The 7,254-nt window shown below is 48.0% G+C and overlaps 1 protein-coding gene across 1 annotated transcript in view; it reads right to left on the bottom strand.

Annotated features, from left to right (window-relative positions):
- The window catches only part of LOC308530506 (class I histocompatibility antigen, Gogo-OKO alpha chain-like), a gene marked incomplete at both ends in the record, with an annotated part of 248,585 nt that overhangs the window by 148,963 nt on the left and 92,368 nt on the right, over positions 1-7,254 (bottom strand). The gene's annotated exons all lie outside the window — the stretch shown is intronic.

The following is a 7,254-nucleotide window of genomic DNA, read 5'->3' as shown; positions in this document are numbered from 1 at the left end:
ACAGGCTTGTTTGCAACGGCAACACCGAAGACCGTTTGGGGTTGATCAAGAACAGGTGTGATCCAATCAGGATGAGCACGTGTACCCCTATGTTCACTGCAGCATTATTTACAAGAGCCAATCAGTAGGTGAGAACAGCCCACGTGCCCATCAGTAGGTGAGTGCATAAAGAAGCCGTGGGACATTTACACCATGAGATACTACGCAGCTGTGAAAAAGAAGGATCTCTTACCCTTTGAGACAGCATGGAGGGACCTGGAGAGTATTATGCCAAGTGAAATAAGTCAGTCAGAGAAAGACAGGTATCACATGATCTCACCCATATGTGGAACCTCATGAACAAAGTGACGAACAAAATAGGTCCAGAGGCATACTAGTAGAAGCACGGAACAGAGAGTAGAATCTCAGAGGGAAGGGGGGAGGAGGCAGGAAGAAATTAACCAAAGAACTTATATGGGTATAGGCATAGCCCATGGACACAGACAATAGTGTGGTGAAGGCCTGGGGAGGGGGCAGGAGTGGGAAGAGGGGGGCAAATGGGGAAAAATGGGGGACATCTGTAATACTCTCAACAACAGTGAGACAGGTGTGTCCATTCAAGCCCTGCATCCTCAATGCCCAACTGCCAGCGCAGAACGGTGCCTCCACCTGTAAGATATTAGTGCCCCACCACAAACACACTATTTAGGGGTGATGAGCAGGACATGGATTGAGGGGGAAGGGTGAACCGAAGAACACATTTTGCTTCATACCTTCCCATAGTGTTTGCTTTCTCTAAGGCATCTCCCATGAAAGCATCATTTTAGTGGAAGCTGGTAGAAATGAGTGTTTTACTAAAATGATTGAGCTGTTACTATTACCCATCTATGAGGGAGAGAGACGGAGAGAGACGGAGAGAGACGGAGAGAGACGGAGAGAGACGGAGAGAGACGGAGAGAGACGGAGAGAGACGGAGAGAGACGGAGAGAGACGGAGAGAGACGGAGAGAGACGGAGAGAGACGGAGAGAGACGGAGAGAGACGGAGAGGAGAAAACTACTAACAATGGACAGATGATAAAGTTTATGTGCTGGATTATTCAAAACAGAACCCTAGCAAAAAAACTAAGCTTTTCTCCACATTCCCATGTAATATCTAGGAAAACTATCGATCCTATTGGTGGTTAGAGGGGAAAAATATGACCCCACTTATTTCTAAGAACAAGTTGAAAAGGTTACATCCTAATTCAGATTTCTTCAGTCAAAATTAAAACGATTTCCTCTTTTCCCAAAACCTCTAACATAAAGGAACCTGGATACACGGAGATGGAAAGTACACACATAAAATCTCTCAACTGCTTGGTTGAGTGGTTAACGAGGAAGTTTATTTAAGTTTATAAAGAGAATGAATTTTGGGTGGTCACATGGAGACACTTTCATACATACCCACAACTTGAAGGAAACATTTGAATTAAACATATAGCCCAGCCCTGGATTTGGCTCAGTGGATAGAGCATCGGCCTGTGGACTGAAGGGTCCCGGGTTTGATTCCAGTCGAGGGCATGCACCTCAGTTGCAGGCTCTTCCCTGGTCAGGGCTGGTGCAGGAGGCAACCAATTGATGTATTTCTCTCACATCGATATTTCTGTCTTTCCCTCTCTCTTCCATTCACTCTAAAAATCAATGGAAGAATATCCCCAGGTGAGGATGAAAAACATAAAATAAAAATCAATGAAAACATTTTTAAAATGTCTATACGAAAAATAAAAATAAAATAGTGTCATTTGATACAATATGGCTAGATCTTGAGAGTATCGTGCTGAGTAAATAAGTCAGTTGGAAAAGGACAAGAACCACATAGTTTTACTCATATGTGGGTATGAAAGAAAGCAACAAAGACTCAGACACAGACAACAGCATACGAGAGGGGAAGGGGGCTGGAGGGCAAAGAGGGTCAAACATATGGTGATGGGAGACTTGACTTGGGGTGGTGAACACACAATACAATATTCGGAGGATGCATTATGGAACTGTACACGTGAGACCTATATACTTTTCTTAACCAATGTCACCCCAATAACTCTACCGCTGAATGTTACATTATTAACCAATGCTATGCCAATACATTTAATTGAAAAAGAAAAAGAATCTATAAAAGCAGAACCAGCAAAGAAACAAAAACAAATAAACGCATGTTCTTGCTCAACCCCTCCTCAGGTGACAGACGGTACGCCACTCACGCTTTCTGTAAACTACCTCAATGTTGAGATATTATTGTCCTCCCTTGATGGAATTGAAGGCCAAAGTTCTGGCGTGGTGAGTAGCTCACCGTGTTTCAGAGAAAAGCTACTGCTACCCCTCGTGCAATACATCCCAGAAAAGGAAGTGGGACATGAAACCCCAAAGACAGACAGACACCCAGACGGGGTTAGAGCCCAGCTGGAAGGGTTGACTGGGGAGGGAAGGGGAGATGGTGTCCCAGCAAGAGGGTAGGCTAGAGGGGTGTAAATGAAGAGGGGTGGTCAGTGTCTATGAGTTTTTTCTTTTCTTTTGAAATTTATTTTTATCGTTGAAAGTATTACAGATGTACTACCCCAACTTTCCTCTTTTCCCCCCTCATTGACCCTCTCCACCCGGCTCCCGGCTCCACCCCAGGTGAGCTTTTTTTTTCCTTTGCTTAATCCCTCACAGACAACAGTAGGGTGATTCCCGGAGGGAGAGGGGGTTGGGGGGTAGGAAAAGGTTAAGGGGGGATTAATGGTGATGGCAGGAGACTTGGGGGTGGTGAACACACAATACACAGATGATGTGTAGAATTGTATTCCTGAAACCTACATAGTTTTATTAACCAATATTGCCCCAACTAAAAAAAACAAAAAACAAGCTGGGTGGTGAAGGCTATTTTCTGAGACTAAATGAGCAGACAAAAGGGAGAGGGAGAGAGGGCATGGCTTTCCTGCTCGTCTCCCTCCCCAACCCCCACATCGTTTCTCGCTCTATCCCCAACTCACTCTCTCTCTCTCTCTCTCTCTCTCTCTCTCTCTCTCTCCCTCCCTCCCTCCCTCCCTGTCTCTCTGCCACTAATAGATGGGTAATGGTAACAGCTCAATCATTTTAGTAAAACCCATTTATTTCCACCAGCTTTCCCTAAAATGATGCTTTCACAGGAGATACCTTTCTGTATTTTAGAGCAAGCAAACACGATGGGGATGTATGTTTCTCTCCAATGTGCCCCCCCCAACTCCACTTGGCGCCCACGCTTTCTCTCCTCTCTGAGGACATCACAGGGTCTTCGGGGACCCCGCAGAGGCGGTTCCCATTACAGCGAGGTTTCGAAGGGGGTCCCACCCTCACCACCCGGTTACCTCACTTGGGACTCTGTTTCCTCACTGGACAGAGAGCTCCCGCAGGGTGGGTGGCTGAGCCACAGTTCACGTGAGCACCAAGAACACAGCAGCACCCCAACTCCCACCACCTCTGCTGACCTTGACCTTGAACCCCAGGACCCCAGCTCCGTCCTCAGGTTTAGACGCAGAGACTGGAAAGGGTGAGGCAGGTTCCTAAGGCCCCTAACAGGGGCGTTTTGCTTGGGAAACGGGACCTTCCATTCTTTCTAAAGATGGCTTTGGGCTCTGGAGAGTCTTAGTGGGGAGGGTGGGGACCCAGACGAAGGCTCAACAAGTAGGTTTGAACGTTTAACAGAGAAAGGAAGGTGCTGGAACAAGACCTGAGGAAGTACTCACCGACTCCACTCCTCACCTCCAGGATCAGGTCCCAACCAGCACCACCTGCAGAGGGTCTTTGGGGAATCCTGGGTGGTTATGTGGCCACAGGCCATTGGCTGCTTCGGGCTGGGACGGGCGAGGCCCAGTGAATGAGGGGCACCTGCTCCCTGCCCCTGCGTGCACCTCCCCATCACACCTGTGCCCAGGGCCTCAGGGCGAGCATGGCCTTCACCTGCTTGTCCTGCAGCAATAATTGTGTGTGTGCGCACGCGTGTGTCCTTTAACTGACCTGGACATTTCGCCTGGCATTTATTTTATTTTATTTTTAAAAAATATATTTTATTGATTTTTTACAGAGAAGAAGGGAGAGGGACAGAGAGTTAGAAACATTGGTGAGAGAGAAACATCGATCAGTCGCCTCCTGCACACCCCCTCCTGGGAATGTGCCCGCAACCAAGGCACATGCCCCCGACCGGAATCGAACCCGGGACCCTTCAGTCTGCAGGCCGACGCTCTATCCACCGAGCCAAACCGGTCGGGGCCTGGCATTTATTTTTATTAATTATCATTATTATTCTTTAAAAAATTTTGTTGATCTTAGAGAGAAGAAGGGAGAGGGATAGAGAGATAGAAACACCAATGAGCCCCAGTTTGGCTCAGTGGATAGAGCATCAGCCCTCGGATTGAAGGGCCCCGGGTTCGATTCCAGTCAAGGGCACGCACCTCGGTTGCAGGCTCCATCCCCCTTGTGTGGCAGGCGGGAGGCAACCAATCGATGTGTCTCTCTCACATTGATGTTTCTCTGTTTCTGTCTCTCCCCCTCCCTTCTACTCTCTCTAAAATTCAATGGGAAAAATAGCCTCGGGTGAGGATTGACATACAAACAAACATAAAAACCCCATCAATGAGAAACACCTGTCGCTGCCTCCTGCTCGCCCCAAACTGGGGATCAAGCCTGCAACCTGGGCATGTGCCCTGACCAGGAATCTAACCATGACCTCCTGGTTCATGGGCCGACGCTCAACCACTGAGCCACACTGACCGGGCATATTATTATTATTATTATAAAATATTTTTATTGATTTCAGAAAGGAAGGGAGAGGGAGAGATAGAGATCAAAACATCAATGATGAAAGAGAATCATTGCATGCCCTCCTCTGGGGATCAAGCCCGCAACCCAGGCACGTGCCCTTGATCGGAATCGAACCCAGGACCCTCCAGTCTACACTCTATCGACTCAGCCAAATTGGCCAGGGCACATATTATTATTTTTTATCCTCACCTGAGGATATGTTTTTATTGATATTTTAGAGAGAGGGGAGGGAGGGAGAGGAGAAAGAGAGAGAGAGAGAAACATCTATCTGTTGCCTCCTGTACGTGCCCCAACCAGGGATTGAACCTGCAACCCAGGTATGTGTCCCCATGGGAAACTGAACCCACGACCCTTTGGTATATGGGACGATGCTCAACCAACCGAGCCATCCAACCAGGGCACACCTGGCGCTTATTGATCTCTATGAAAGGACGCTGTTGTTCAATCGACCTTCTCCACGAGACTCTCACCTGGGTTCCCCGTGACCTCGGAGTAGGCATTCCCGTTGGTCATCCAATAAATATTCTCCAACATTCTACAGGGCCCACCTGGGGCAGCAGAAATGCCAGCAGCCTCGTGCCTCCATTCTCCCATTCCTGCTTCTCTCACAGTCTCTTTCCTCCCTTGCCTTCAGCTTGATTGAGATAGAACTGGCATCCCCGTGTAGGTTCAGATTGATGTGATACACTCATATGTTGTGAAAGGTAATGCTAACTCCTACGAGTCCTCCCCAAACCTTACCGTAGCTTAGACTCACCTGGGGGAACTTTTCAAATCCCAATGGTCAGGATGTCTGGGGTGGGAGCCAGGATACCATTGCACTTTTATTGATTTTAAAGGGAGAGAAAAAGGGAAAGAGAGAGAGAGAGAGAGAGAGAGGGAGAGAGAGAGAGAAACATTGATTCATTGTTTCACTTACCGATGCATTCATTGGTTGATTCTTGCATGTGCCCTGACCAGGGATCGAATTCAAAACCTTGATGTAGGGTCAGCGCTAACCAGCTAAGCCACCTGGCCAAGGCTCATATGAACTTTTAAAAAGAATCCTCACCAGAGGGTATTTTTCCATTGATTTTTTAGAAAGTGGAAGAGAAAGGAAAGACAGAAATATCGACGTGAGAGAAACACATTGATTGGTTGCCTCCTGCATGCGCCCTGACCAGGGCCTGGGCCAGGGAGGAGTGTGCAACTGAAGTACGTGCCTTTGTCAGGAATCGAACCCGGAACCCCTGAGTCTGCTGGCCAATGCTCTATCCACTGGGAAATACTGGGCCAGTATTGAAGGTCCCCATGTCATTCAATGTGCCACCAAGACCGAAGAGCACTGTCCTCCTCCCAGCCCTGCTCTTCCCAAGGCATGTATCCTCATTGCTGTAGGAAAGGGGGCATCTCCTACCGTTTGGGGGGGCACCTCAGTGGGTGGGGTCTCTGGCTTCATGGGGCCCACCTCTGAGCCCATTGACCCCAGCAAGGCCTTCATTTACAAGGCAGGGGAGGGGGAGCTCTTAGTGAGGCATCAGATCGGCTCCAGCTGTTAAATTCTTGGCTCTGGAGAACAGACTAAAGCATATTGGCAACAGAGCTTGACTTGGGGTGGGCCTTTTCAAAAAATATATATTTTTATTGATTTCAGAGAGGAAGGGAGAGGGAGAGCGAGATAGAAATATCAACGATGAGAGAGAATCATTGATTGGCTGCCTCCTGCACGCCCCCTACTGGGGATCGAGCCCAAAACCTGGGCATGTGCCCTTGACTGGAATTGAACCTGGGACCCTTCAGTCCACAGGCCGACACTCTATCCACTGAGCCAAACCAGCTAGGGCTTTCTTTTTGTCTACTCTTCAGAATGGGGTGGGGGTCACCTGAAATTCATAGAACATGGTATGAATGTTCACTGTAATTGAAAAGTAAAATACATACATGCATACAAACAATTATTGCCCTGGCCAGTGTGGCTCAGTTGGTTGGAGTGTCACCCTGTGTACACCAAAGGGTTGCAGGTTTGATCCCCCATCAGTGCACAGACCTGGGTTTCAGGTTCTATCCCTGTGGTTGGGTCACATGCCCAGGTTGTGGGCTCCATCCCCAGTAGGGGGCATGCAGGAGGCAGCCCATGGATGTTGCTTGCTCTCTCTCCCTCTCCCTTCCTTTCTCTCCAAAATTTAAAATAAATAAATAAAAGTAAATATATATATATATATATTTTAAAAAGAGGCCTGGCTAGTTTTTCTCAGTGGTTAGAGCATCAACTCAAGGACCAAAGGGGTCTTGGGTTCGACTCTGGCAAGGGCACGCTGCAGGAGGCAACCAACCAATGTGTCTCTCTCACATGGATGTTCCTCCCTCTCTCTTTCTCTGCCCCCCCGACTCCCCTGCCTTTCCTCCTCCCACTCTTTAAAAACCAATGGAAAAAATATCCTCACGCGAGGATTAACAACAACAACAACAAAGAAATTAAC

The sequence above is a fragment of the Myotis nattereri genome (assembly GCF_964212035.1).
Source record: "Myotis nattereri genome assembly, chromosome: 15".
In the NCBI taxonomy this organism is placed as follows: Eukaryota; Metazoa; Chordata; class Mammalia; order Chiroptera; family Vespertilionidae; genus Myotis; species Myotis nattereri.
Note: the sequence above shows the minus strand (reverse complement) of the source record. Positions and strands in the feature narration are given on the sequence as shown.